Genomic DNA, 15617 nt, shown 5'->3' on the forward strand with positions numbered 1-15617 from the left:
AAAGGTGATTAGTATGCATTCTAAAAGACTGAGCTGAAAAATAGCTTCAAAATGATGGTGCTATGTCATTTTATAAAATTAATATAAAAACATTACTGAAAACTTACTAGTATACATTTTAAAAGACTTCACTGAAAAATGGCTTTAAAATGATATTACTATGTTGTTTTACAAGAAGTATTTAAAAACATTACTAAAAGGTAACTAATATGCATTCTCAAAGACTCGGCCAAAAAATGGCTTTAAAATGATGCTACTATGTCAATTTATAAAATTGATATAAAAACATGACTAAAAAGTCATTAATATTCATTCTAAAAGACTCAGCTTCAAAATAGCTTCAAAATGATATTACTATGTTGTTTTCCAAAAAGTATATAAAAACATTACTAAAAAGTGACTAGTATGTATTCTAAAAGACTCGGCCAAAAAATGGCTTCAAAATGATATTACTATGCCATTTTATAAAACCTATATAAAAATCTGACTAAAAAGTGGTTAATATTCATTCTACAAGAATCACCTTAATAGCCTACTATGTCATGTACCTACTCTAAGGTAACTATCTGATAAAAGGGTCTTAGAATCTTAGATTCTATAGTCATGCTACAATTTATCCGATATTTTTATGATTTTTGGGATTTAGTAATGTTTAGTAAGCTCCTACAATATCTTACTAAATAGTTTACTAACCTTTAGCAAGTTGCTTAGTATTGTAATAACCTCATAATAGCCTGGTATGCCATCTAGTGTTTATTTGTATAGCCTTATAATAGTCTGAAAGGCCACCTAGTATCAGTTTGTAGGGGTCTTACAACAATCTACAATATCATCTACTGAATCCATACTATCTAGAAACCATCAATAAGCCCCTTATAGTCTATTATATTCTCTACTGACGCTGTATAATAATGTCTAGTAAGCATCCTAGAACCACTACAAAAAAACACTCAAAACTGTTACAAATGTGGCTACAAGAATCACTACAACCAATGACCCTAGAAACTGTTACAAATGTTCCTACAAGAATCACTACAAAAAAATGTTACCAACTGCCTATAAGAACTACTACAAAAAAGGACACTAGAAACTGTTACAAATGTGCCTATAAGAATCACTATAAAAGTTGCTACCAACATGCCTATAAGAATCACTACAAAAAATAATACCAGAAAACTGCTACTAACATGCCCATATGAACCACTACAAAAAATGACACCAGAAACTGTTACAAATGTGTCTATAAGAACCACTACAAAAAATGACACTAGAAACTGTTACAAATATGCTTATAATCACTATAAAAAATAGCCTTAGAAACTGTTGCAAATGTGTCTACAAGAATGAATACAAAAAATGTTATCAGTGTGCCTATAAGAATCACTACAAAGATAACACTAGAAACTGTTACAAATGTGCCTACAAGAATCACTGCAAAAAATGACACTAGAAACTGTTACAAATGTGCCTATATGAACCACTACGAAAAATGACACTGCCATTTAATAATATGTAGTAAGTATCCTACAATGTCCCACTATATATTGATAAGTTGTGTGGGTTGATAAGGGCTGTACTATTAAATAGTCTACAAAGTTGCCTACTGACTCTTAGTATATTGTCTAGTAATCTTCAGCAAGTCAACAACACCTTATGATACTGGCTCCTAATATATCCTATAGTATCAGTTTGTAATGAGCTTACAATAGTCGGAAATGTTACCTGGCATCACTTTGTAAGAATCTTCAGTAACCTTCATTAGTCTCTAGTAATCTCTCATAAGTGTCCTAGTAAACATGTTTATAATGACCCTACAATAGTTAGATATGTCATCTAGTATCACTTTGTAAGATACTTACAATAGTCTAGTAGACCACCTAGTACCAGTTAGTAAGGGCCCTACAGTAGCCTACAAAGTGATGTATTGACTCCTAGCCTGTTGTTCAGTATAATGTTTAGACTGGCAAGTATAGGCAGTGCATGGCAAGGAATGGCAACAGCCACTGTCGGAGTCTCAACACACGGTGAGTTTAGAAATCTTGTCGATGGGTGAGGTCCATCGACAAAATATCTAAACTCAGCCGTGTGTTGAAAGTCAGCCTACCGCATTTGGACAAGATTTTCGGACTCAGCTCATGATGTTGAACTTGAATGGCTTGTAGCTCACTCAATTCTACTCGGATTTGGATGAACCAAGCATGCATTCTGACCGGTTTGTTGAGCTGAATCTGATGGTATCACATTCAGAACACCAAAATGACTTCCTGCTGTGCTACAATCCATTTTGGCTCAAAGCACTTGTTTTCACACATCTAGCCAAACTTGCGTAGTTCTCTCAATTCTGCTCGGATTTGGATGAACAAAGTGCCCATTCTGACCATATTTTCAAGCTGAATCTGACGGTGTTACTCTTAAAATATCGAAATCACTTGCTGGAGTGCTACAGTCCATTTTCTCTGTTTTCTCTCACTTCTCCTTGTTTCTTTAAGAAAACAAAATGTGCACTGCTTGTGAAAAATAAGGCGCCCTATCTAGCATGTTCATGTGCATTCTCGAGTCATTCTCAAATTTTCTGATATTTATACAATTTTTCTGCACTTCACACTAAGCATTCTAATTCAAAACTGAGATATCTCAGCCAGTTTTACTCAGATTTACTTGGTTTAAGAGAGCATTATGCTCCATTTCCTTCACAGATTTCAATGGTACTGCTTTGGATGTGTTGGAATTAGTATGTGCTTCTATAATTTCACTGACTATGATGCATTGGTCCTCGATGGCTGCTGTGGCACTTCTGTTGATTACTATTTGTGCAAGTCGTGTTGGTTTCTACTACAATCACTTTGAAAGACCGCCTGTATGCAAGATGTAGTAGAGTAAGAACAGGCACTACAAAGTTTGTAGTTAAACCCTAGACCTAACCCAGGACTAGGTGCAGCTCATGCGTACAAATTTGTATTGAAAAGTCATTCTCACGCATAGGGGCCATTTCATCTGTCCCTCAGGATTTTGGCGGAAGCTCTATCCCATAAAGAACGATTTCTTCGTACCTCAGAAATCTTAAGCCAACTTTGTAGGTGGATTATTGCCTGGATGTGATACAGGTGATTGTGAAGAATATTGCCTGACTATGCTCAGCTTGTTCAAACCTTAGCATACTGGGCTTGACCTTAAGCTTAATGCAAATACATCCTGGCACAATACCTTTGACGAGTATAAATTTACACTCAGACAGTTAAAGCTCATGAAATTCTTCCATAGACACTATGAGTGCAATGATGCTAGAGATGATTTTGCTGCTGCACATAAGGCAGGCAAGTTCCATGGACAAATTGCCCTTTGGATGACAATCCAATGAATGAACTTGATATCGAATATCATGAAGACAAAGCCACAGCAGGTGTAAGTTACGATTCCTGAGGTACGAAGGAATCATTCTTATACAGGATGAGCTCTAGAGGGTGCTTATCCTGTCACGACGTTTTTCCCAAATCGTGGGAACGACTTTTAACTACAACTTTTGTATGTGTGACCTAGGGTTAGGGCTGAGTTTGTAGGAATGCCACAAGGGTTAGGGTCAGGCTTCATCTACAAATGTTCTAACAGCTACTGACTGTAACTACAAGCGGACATTCAAAAAAAGTTGTATTGAAAACCGACACGACTTGTACAAATAACTATCAACAAATGGGTGGCTGTGGCACTTAGATTAGATATCAGATATCAGCTGTACTTCAATATACAGCGTAACCACAGAGGCACGTGATGTATATGTTAAGTGCGATGCGAGTATGCCAAATGTGGAATGCTCCTGTGGTCGTGACTGTTAGCTGCAGGCAAAACCACAGGGTACACAGATGTTTATATCGAGCATGATGCGGGTATGTCAAATGTGGTACATTCCTGTGGTCATGACTGTTAGTTGTGGGCATGATCACAAAGGCACGTGAAAGAAGGTGTCCTTGCAGTGCGGATACCTATCTGGAGTGCAATGTCTATACAGTTGGAAATGTTTCACGTGGCACACACCTGGAGTTGTGTCCCTTGGTTGCAGTTGTGATCACAGGTATGTGAAAATGTGCGTATTGCCTGTGGGGACCCGTATTATAGCGGTCAGTGTGATTGCAATTCAGGAGGGCTCGTGATAACATGCAATCTGTCTCTGATTTCTGTGAGTGATGATGCTAATATCTTGCCATTACATGGCCCGTCTCTTTCCGTGAGGGTGGACGCCAGTACCCTGCCATTACATGGCAGGTCTCTTTCCATGAGGGTGGACGCCAGTACCCTGCCATTACATGGCAGGTCTCTTTTCGTGAGGGTAGACACCAGTACCCTGCCGTTAAATGGCACATCTCTTTTTGTGAGGGTGGATGCTTGTACCCTGCCATTACATGGCATGTCTCTTTTCGTGAGGGTGGACGCCAGTACCCTATCACTACGTGGCACATCTCTTTTTGCAATGGTGGATGCCAGTACTGTATCATTACATAGCACATCACTTTCAATCGTGGACATTAGTACCGAGGTGGTAGGAGATAATATAAAACCATCTGCAGAAGTAAGCACTGATGATGAGTCATTAGACAATACTACATTACCTGCTGTATCAATCCATGGATGCTGTAGATAGCAAGCTGGACATATGTAGACAGCAATGGCAATCAGCCAAAGAAGAGACAACATATTGGAGTGTGCTTAATGCAATGGTCAGAGTTGAGTCAACGATGGTGGTTTTGTAGCAAGAAGCTGAGGCTGCAGAATGGGCAGAATTTTTGAATTCAGCACTCTGAGTTAGGTCTAGCTAGAGTCAGACTACAAATTTTGTACTCTCTGGTGTTAATGAACTACATCGTGACTAGAATGGGGGTTTCAAAGTGGTTGTAGTAAAAACCAATGCGACTCACACAAATAAAGCTCAATAGAAGTGGTACAGCAGCCACAGGAGGCTGATGCATTATAGTTAGGGAAGTGAAGGAAGCACATAGTAATTCTAAGATGTAGAAATGAGTATTATTAAAATCTATGCATAAAATAGTGCAGAATACTCTCTTAAACCAAGGAAGTCTGAGTAAAACTGGCTGAGATACCTCAGTTTTGGATTAGAATGCTCAGCCTAAAGTGGAGAAAAATCGTAAAAATTCCAGTTAAATTGTAGAATCACCCTATAAGGCACATAAACATGCTATATAGGGCGCCTTATTGATTACATACAGTGTACATTTGTTTTTCCTGGAAGAAACAAGCAGAAGTGAGAGAAAACTGAGAAAATGGATTGTAGCACTGCAGGAAGTAATGCTGATGTTTTGAAAGTGACACCATCAGATTCAGCATAAAAATCCGGTCAGAATGCCTACCGGGTGTATCAAAATCCGAGTAGAATTGAGTGAGCTACAAACCATGCAAGTTTGGCTAGAAGTGTGGGAACCAGTTGCTAGAGACTTGCCTAAATTGGTTAAGGTTTGAGCGGACAACGAAAAAAGTGTCGATGCGATCCAGAAAATCGAGCGCAACGACACTTTTTTCGTTCTCAGCGCTCTGGTGGCTGAAGAACTACTAAATGCAGCAAAATGTTCAAAGTCAGCACTTCTGTTTCTGGACTAAAGAGCTGTTCACCAGGTATACCCGGGACCACTATAAAGCTTGGCTTCCAGGTTATTAGCTTCATTAGTAGCTGTTGATAACAATCTCTTGTATACATTTTTTGTAGTGATTCTTGTAGGCACATTAGTAACAGTTTCTAGCATCATTTTTTGTAGTGATTCTTATAGGCACATTTCACTGTGTGCCTGAGAAGTGGTGAACTGTCTGAACTTATTCGGTGAAAACCGCCTTTCACCAATAAACTTCGGCATTAATTAGTGGATAGTGATTTGGATGTGATTTCCCCTGATTTCTGATCCACCGAGAATGGTAGTGAAATTCACCAACGACGATCCGCGTCGAAACGGTTCGGGAATTCACCACCTACTTGTTGGTGATTTTCTGTTGCGTTAAACTACCAAGTCCAATCAACCCTGCCCTAAATGTTCAAGTTTCAACATGGCGTCGTCGAGCTTCGTCGTGCGCTGGCATCACTCAACACTGTCTCTAGCTTTGCACTTTCCAGCGCTCTGCTCGGGCCGGCTAATCTGGACTGGCTTAGTCAAATTGATCTCTGGTGTTGTCTCGTCTGCTGGGCTCCATGGCTTGCTCTCTGGGGAAGGTTCAATCCTTACCATGGCAAACAACAGACAGGTATGTGCAAATTTTGACGCAACGAGTGACCTCCCGGCCTTGCTACGGTATTCTGATGTCATCCTATGCCAGTCCCAGCAGACGGCTCTGTTGTGCAGCGCAGAGCGCGGTTTTAGGCGGACATGGTTTTAGGCAGACATGGTTTTAGGCGGACGTGGTTTTAGGCAGACGTTGTTTTAGGCAGACGTGGTTTTAGGCAGACGTGGTTTTAGGCAGACGTTGTTTCACAAATTACGAGGGAGCGTAGGATGTATGTGTTCATTGCTATATATTACCGGAACTCTAGATCTGTATATATGTACTGGAATTGAATCTATATTCAATGTTTCTGGTAGTGAATTCAGTGATTGAGCGGAACCTAGTAGAAATCAACAATAAACAACCGGGTTCTCACGACTCGCCTTTCGACACAAGGTAGTGAAATCGGACATTTTCTGGGTGATTTTTACCGCTTTCGCTCACCGAGAAAATTGGTGAAACAAGATAGTAGACCCTCGAAAACCTAGTGACATTCCATATGTAAAGTAGTAATACCTCCGAAGATATCTAGTGAACGAAGTTCGGGCTTTTCACCAACTTCCGGGCACACAGTGTTTGTAACAGCCTCTAGTGTCATTTTTTGTAGTGATTCTAATAGGCACATTTGTAACAGTTTCTAGGGTCATTTTTTGTAGTGATTCTTATAAACACGTTTGTAACACTTTCTAGTGTCATTTTTTTTGTAGTGATTCTCATAAACATGTTTGTAACAGTTTCTAGCGTCATTTTTTGTAGTGATTCTCATAAACATGTTTGTAACAGTTTCTAGCATCATTTTTTGTAGTGGTTCTTATAGGCACATTTGTAACAGTTTCTAGGGTCATTTTTTGTAGACATTCTTATAAACACGTTGGTAACACTTTCTGAGGTCATTTTTTGTAGTGGTTCTTATAGGCACATTTGGAATAGCTTCTAGTGTCATTTTTTATAGTGATTCTTATACACACATTTGTAACAGTTTGTAGTATCATTTTTTGTAGTAATTCTTATACACACATTTGTAACAGTTTCTAGTGTCATTTTTTGTAATGATTCTCATAGGCATATTTGTAACAGTTTCTAGGGTCATTTCTTGTAGTGATTCTTATGTATTAAGAGTCAGTAGATGAATTTGTAAACCACTGTAAGGCTCTTTAATCCTTGTAAAATGAATATTAATAACTTTTTAGTCAAGTTTTTATATAGATTTTATAAAATGACATAGTAATATCATTTTGAAGTCCTAGCTACTTTTTAGTAATGTTTTTATATTTTTTTTGCAAAACAACATAGTAATATCATTCTGAAGCCATTTTGAAGCCGAGTCTTTTAAAATGCATAGTAATCACTTTTTAGTTATGTTTTTATATACTTTTTGCAAAATGACATAGTAATATCATTTTGAAGCCATTTTTCAGCTCAGTCTTTTAGAATGCATACTTATAACTTTTTAGTAATGTTTTTATATAGATTTTATAAATTGATATAGTAGCATCATTTTGAAGCCATTTTTTAACTTAGCCTTTTAGAATGCATACTAGTCACTTTCAAGTAATGTTTTTGCATACTTTTTGCAAAACAACATCGTAGTATCATTTTAAAGCAATTTTGAAGATGATTTTTATGAGAGGTGTACTAATAATTCTTAGTAACATTCTTATATAATTTTGATAAAAGGACAGAGTGATATCATTTTAAAGTCATATTTTAGATGATCCTACTCTGAGATACTTAGCAAGATGTTAGACTATTATTAGACAGCAACAAATAAATTATTCTCTACATTGTACTAGATTATCAACTAATATTAAATGGTAGGTACAAGATTGGTAGGCGACATAGCAGACATATAAGACTCATGTGATAACATACCATATTATTGTTATAAAGTGTGTTGCACACTCTTATATACTATTATAAGATTTTTATAAACTATAATCATATGGCATCTTATAAGTGAGTCAAGAGTATATTACTATCAGAAGCTTACTATATATTATTAAGCAATATACCAGTTGTTGAATAACATTATAGACTGTTATAATGCTTTTATGTAAAAAGAACTAGCATTTTGTGGTAAATGTTTTATATAGACAAATAGATGACATGTTGGACTATTGCAGAACTGTTACTGAATATTTCTAAGTGAAATATTAGATGAATAGCATACTAAAACATTGTAATGCAGTTGCTAATGATACCTGGAGTATCTAAATAATATTATAAGTCATTTTAATACTTTATTTCTTTTTAGTATCTGTATAAAATGAATTTTTACATAAATGTAGTTGAAACAAAAACCGAGTTTCAGAGCTTCAAAAGATTATACACTGGAAGAAAGACTTGAGTTCTTTACACTTATTAGTGTAGCATCAAATGTTAGTCGATTTTTGCCTAAAGTAACTGTTTTAAGTGAATGCAAATGGTGAAACCTTTAAATAGATACTGAATAAAAATACAACATGCAATGCAATGCAATGGACCACTCTTCACAAGTAATCAACTACTAAGGAGTAATATAAAATGATTAATGCATGTGGAAACAATTAGATGATGAGAGAAAGGCAGGAACACAGGACCTCAGGAATCGTTCCTGTCATGCAAAGCAATGGCCCACTCCCCACAAGTTGTGCAGCGTGTGAGTATTCAAAATAAAGTGGTCATCATTCGTGTGCACAATGCTGCGTACTACACAGTCTGTGACTTCTCTTTCCTGTTGGCTGGCAGCCAGCCGTACAACAATCATGCTGTACATTCACGAGGAATTGAAGTGTCTGCAATTAAGTTTGATCAGCAACTCTAAAAGGAACTGTAAATATGTCTTGAACATTGGCATACCTGAGATTGAAGCACTCAGTATGTCTTACTGTCTGCTGAACGACATTGCAGGATTGGCATGTCAAGGGTTGTGTGCAGGAACATGTCTACAATAAACTCATCTAGCACGACAAGTGGTTTTGCAGTGTCCACAGGAGTTTTTGCTTGATTTTCAGGTATCAGGATCTCTGTGATGTGCCCGATAACATTCTCTTGTTCGTCTAGATGAGAGATAACAGTTTGACAGTTATTGAAAGCTAAGAGAACATAATGACATACCATAGACACTGCCACCACCCACGAACTAACTTTGCAAACATCTCTGGATTGTGTCACAATGTTCAAGCCATCAGTTCATTCCAGCTCTGAAAAATCACTACCTGCATCTGTAATGTTGACAGATGCAATTGCAAGTGTCGCTGAGTCCTTCCGAGTATTACGCTTAGCATGGGGCATTGGCTTCATGGACCCTGCAATAATTGGTTTGACTGGGGTCCAACCTAGGTGCTGCTGTAAGATTGAGTGTTGCTTAAGAAGGATTCGCACATCTTTTCCTGCTTGAATGTAAACATGTCCTTAGAGCCAGTATCCACCACTGAGAATGTGTTTGACCCGGTCAATATTGGTGAGTTTGTGTGCAATGTCGTGACTGGGGGCCTGATGATTGCTGAGTACTGAGCACATACAGAAGATGGCATTGAAGCATTCAAATATCTCAGTTAAAAAGCGCACAGCTGGCCCAAATCATCGGATATCTGCCAAAATATGTTTGAGCACATGAAGCTTGCCCTTCACTAGAATTCTAGCTGCATCAAGTGTGTCGAAAGCATCTAATGTGTTGTCAATTTGAATGCGAAGATCATCCTGACATATGGAACAACATCGGTTACGATTCCTGAGGTACGAAGGAATCGTTCTTTATGGGATAGGGCTTCCGCCAACTTTTGGGGGACATGCACTTTTTCCCCAAGGTGTGGGAACGACTTTTCAATACAATTTTGTATGCACGACATGCACCTAGTCCTGGGTTAGGTCTAGGGTATAACTACAAACTTTGTAGTGGCTGTTGTTACTGTCCTACAACTTGAGTACAGTCGGTCTTTCAAAATGATTGTAGTAGAAACCAACATGACTTGTTCAAATAATCTACAACAGTAGTGCCACCTTTGCTCCTCTCTATCAGAACAATTTAAGTCAGCTATCCTAGCTCTTCTGGTTATTTATGAGTAGTTCATCTAGTAAAACAGAGAATTATGTTATTCACCCCTGAGAAGCTTAATCAATGTGTCTTGCAGCACTATTTTCCTGTATTGTTCATGAGAAATTGACTTTGGCTTTAGTCTCTTTGCCTCCACATCTCTAGATTTCTGCTTAGTATAAGTAGCATTCATACTATTGCATGCACTCACAATACAATCTCAGCACATTGTCTTCTGCTTCTCCGGTCTACAGTCCAGGTTGAAGTACTTATATTTCTCTGCCCATTCTCAATCAATGGAATTCCTTCTTTGATTGTCAGCTCTCCATTGCTTTTGAGTCTTCTTCCACGCATATGCCATTTATCTGGGTCATCCATTTCCCAATACCAGAACATCTTGTGCTCGTTCAGCTCTCCATGACAAAAGTATAACTCGTGTAAGGTCGGTAGTTCTCTGAACCATGTCGTGGTTACGATTTCTGAGGTACGAAGGAATCATTCTTAGGATGGGCCTTCCGCCAAATTCTGAGGGACATGTCCAAGTGTCCCTATGTGTGAGAACGACTTTTCAATACAAATTTGTATGCATGAGCTGCACCTAGTCCTGGGTTAGGTCTAGGGTTTAACTACAAACTTTGTAGTGCCTGTTCTTACTGTACTACAGCTTGCATACAGTCGGTCTTTCAAAGTGATTGTAGTAGAAACCAACGCGACTTGCACAAATAGTAATCAATAGAAGTGCCACAGCAGCCATAGAGAACTAATGCATCATAGTTAGTGAAATTATAAAAGCACATACAAATTTCAACAGATAAAAAGCAGTACCATTGAAATTTGTGAAGGAAATGGAGCATAATGCTCTCTTAAACCAAGTAAATCTTAGTAAAACTGGCTGAAATATCTGAGTTTTGGATTAGAATGCTCAGTGTGAAGTGCAGAAAAATTGTATAAATGCCAGGAAAATTTGAGAATGACTATAAAATGCACATGAACATGCTAGATAGGGCAACTTATTTTTTTTACAAGCAGTGCACATTGAAGAAATAAGCAGAAGTGAAATAAAACTGAGAAAATGGATTTTAGCCCTCCAACAAGTTATCCTGAGGTTTTGAAAGTAACACCGTCAGATTCAGCTTGAAAATACGGTCAGAATGCCTACCGGTTTCATCCAAGTCCGAGCAGAATTGAGTGAGCTACAAGCCTGGCAAGTTTGGCAAGAAGTGTGGGAACAAGTGCTTGAAGCCACAAATGTCACGTGCCACCTGGGTCACGTTGTGCGCCGTATGAAACGTTAAGCGCTTTATGGCACTTAACATTTCATACGGCGGGAAATGTGACCTGCAGGCCATGTGACGTGTGGCTGAAGACAAACATGTAGAATAAAAAATCGCAGAAATATCAGGAAAATCATGGCATGGCCTTTTGATGATAGTGGACTTGTAGAACTAACTACACAATATTGTAAGCCATTGTAAAGTCCTTACAAATCCATACTAGATGACATATCTGAACATTATGAGGCCCTTACAAACTAGAGGGTGTACCAGAATTCAATAAATAGTGTAATAAGGCATTGTAGGTGGCTTACTAAGCATTACTATACAACATGCTATCAATATATCACTTTGTAGGCTACTGTAAGGCCCTTACCAACTGGTACTAGGTGGTATACTAGACTATTGTAATCATCTTATAAACTGACACTAGGTGACATATCTAACTATTATAAGGCCCTTATAAACTCGCATACTAGGGTATTTACTAGAGATTACTAGACACTATTGTAGGTTACTAGTGATCCTTACAAAGTGACATCAGGTGACATATTCAGACTATTACAAGCTTATTAGAAACTGATACTAAAGAGTATAATAGGAGCCAGTATAATAGGCTATAGTTGACTTGCTGAACATTACTAGACAATATACTAAGAGTTAGTAGGTGACTTTGTAGACTATTCAATAGTACAGCTCTTATCAACTCACATAACATATCAAGTGATAGTGGGACGTTGTAGGACACTTACTGCACATTATAAAATGGCACACTAGGAGCTAGTAAAGAATATCATCACAATTTCGTATATACATTTTAATATTGTTGTAGGCACATTTGTAACACTTTCTAGTGTTATTTCTTGTAGCGCATTGGTAACATTTTTTGTAGTGATCCTTATAGGCACATTAGTAACAGTTTCTAGGGTCATTTTTGTAGCAATTTTTATAGGCACGTTAGTCACAGTTTTTGTAGTGATTCTTATAGGCACATATGTAACAGTTTCTAGGCTCATTTTTTGTAGGGAGTCTTATAGGAATGTTGGTAACAATTTTTGTAGTGATCCTTGTATGCGCATTAGTAACAGTTTTTAGGATCATTTTTTGTAGTGGTTCTTGTAGGCACATTTGTAACAGTTTCTGGCATCATTTTTTGTAGTGATTCTTATTGGCATGTTGGTATCAATTTTTGTAGTGATTCTTGTAGGCACATTTGTAACAGTTTCTAGCGTCATTTTTTGTAGTGATTCTTCTAGGCACACTAATAGTTTCTGGTATCATTTTTTGTAGTGATTTGTATAGGCACCTTGGTATCATTTTTTGTAGTCATTCTTGGAGGCACATTAGTAACAGTTTCTAGAGTCTTTTTTTGTAGTCATTCTTATAGGCACATGTAGATTGTTGTAAGACTCCTACACACTGACACTAGGTGGCTTCTCAGACTATTATAAGGCCTTACAAATATATACTAGGTGACATACCAGGCTATTTTAAGGTCATTACAATACTGATCAACTTGATAAAAGTTGGTAAACTATGTAGTAAGATATTGTAGGAGTTTACTAGACATTATCAGATCACATTATTGGTCATTGTAAGACCTTTATTAAAAATAATAGGTAGTATGTCAGACTATTGTAAGGCACTTACAAATAGATATTAGATGTCATACTAGAAATCTGATGACATACGTAACACTTTTACACTTTTTTTGTAGGATAAAAATGATTTCAGTCATCAGCTTATTTTTGCTGTCAAATAGGTGCCTATTGGAGCAAACACTTGGAAAAAAAAATCCGAAAACATTATAAAAATATTAGAAAAGTTGTGGCCTATAGAATCCAAAATTCTAAGAAACTTGTATAAGATAGTTACCTTGGCATACGTACATGACATAGTAGGCTGTTAAGGTGATCCTTGTAGAATGAATATGAATGACTTTTTAGTTGTGTTTTTATATAGACTTTATAAAATGACATAGTAATATCATTTTGAAGCCATTTTTCAGCTGAATCTTTTAGAATGCATACTAGTCACTTTTTAGTAATGTTTTTATATACTTTTTTGCAAAATAACATAGTAATATCATTTTAAAGCCATTTTTCAGCCGAGTTTTTTAGAATGCATACTAATCACTTTTTAGTAATGATTGTATATCAATTTCATAAAATTACATAGTAATACCATTTTGAAGCCATTTTTCAGCTGAGCCTTTTAGAATGCATACTAGTTACTTTTTAGTAATATTCTTATATAGTTTTAATAAAAGAACAGAATAATATCATTTTAAAGCTACATTTTAGATAATTCTACTCTGAGGTACTTAGCAATATGTTAGACTATTATCAGGCAGCTACGAATAAATTATTATGTACATTATACTACATTATCAACTGATATTAAATGATAGGTGACATAGCAGACATATAAGACTCATGTAATAACATAAGATATTATTGTTGTAAAGTGTGTTACATAGTCTAATGCATTATTATAAGATTTTTATAAACTACAATCAGATGACATGTTATAAGCAAGTCAAGAGTATAATATTGTTAGAAGCTTACTATATTATACTAATCAATATACCAGTTATTGAATAACATTACAGACTAATATAATTTAAAAAGCACTAGCATTTTCTTGTAACTTTTTGTATAGACATATGGATGGCATGCTGAACTATGGCAGTACTGTTATCAAATATTTGTAAGTAAAATGTTAGATGAATAGCATACTAAAATATTGTAATGCAGATATTAATAATACATAGAGTATCTAAATAGTATTATAAGTTATTCTAATACTTTATTTCTTTTGGTTATCTGTATAAAATGAATTTTTACATAAATTTAGTTGAAATACAAATGAAGTTTCAGAGCTTCAAAAAATTATATACTAACAAGAAAGACTTGAGTTCTTTATACTTATTAGTATAATATCAAATTTTAGTAGAATTTCATCTAAAGTGGCTGTTTTGAATGAATAAAATGGTGAAACCTTTAAATAGATACTGAATGAAAATACAATATGCTATGCAATGCAATGGACCATTCTTTACAAGTAATCAACTACTAAGGAGTAATACAAAATGATTAAAGCATGTGAAAATAATTAGATGATGAGAGAAAGGCAGGAACACTGGACCTCAGGAATCGTTCCTGCCATGCAAAGCAGTGGCCTACTCCCCACAAGTAAATGTCAGCAAGCAAATCTAGCAAGAACTAGTTAATTCTACAAGATATTAATCCATGTTATCAATCTCTAGTATCCACAAAACAGCTCCAAGTGCCCCTATTGCTTTTATAACCTTGAATTGCGCTGCTGTGGCCAAATCATGTGTATGAAATGCGGCTGTCTGCATGATGGTCTTGAAATGCTTCCCAACAAGGCCATTTTGATATTGCATAATATAGGAAGCCCGTATGGGTGCTATATTAAGTCCATCAATATTTGTCGCTTGGAGTTGTAATGTGAATATGTCTCAGTTTGTATCTGACCAAGATGTATGCAGTGCATGCCATGCATACTTCACCAAACCAAGCAGGATTGTATGCAAAAGCTCGACGAGGGTATCCTGTGTGGGATCAAGAGCTGTAGATAATGATAATTATCAACAATGCAATACAATAACTCTAACACAAGACTCCAACTTACTAGGTATGAATAACAAAGAGTTAAATGGCTGGACTGTTTCCGACTTGAGCCACAATGCAAGTTCTTCGGCAATGGATTCTGAGGATCAACTTGGCTTAGAAGCCTTCATTTCACGAGCCTTCTTCAGTAATTGCTCAATCCAGTGTTGTGCAATCTTGTCTTTGACACCAGTTGCAGTCTGATGTTCCGATACTTTCTGTGCTATACCCAGAGCTGCAAGCTGTATCTGTTCAATGAGAGCCTCTCTGGTCTCAGCTGCTGGTGGATCCTCCGACTGATATAGATATAAATAATAGTGAGTAGCAGCTTCAAGCAGCATAAAATAAATGCTTTACCTCATGTAATGCATGATATCCTTCACCAGACTCCTTGACCTCATGTGGTTCGCCCACCTTACAGTGTCAACAATTGCAATT

Source organism: Sparassis crispa (genome assembly GCF_003851025.1).
Source record: "Sparassis crispa DNA, contig_000004F, whole genome shotgun sequence".
Taxonomy (NCBI): Eukaryota; Fungi; Basidiomycota; class Agaricomycetes; order Polyporales; family Sparassidaceae; genus Sparassis; species Sparassis crispa.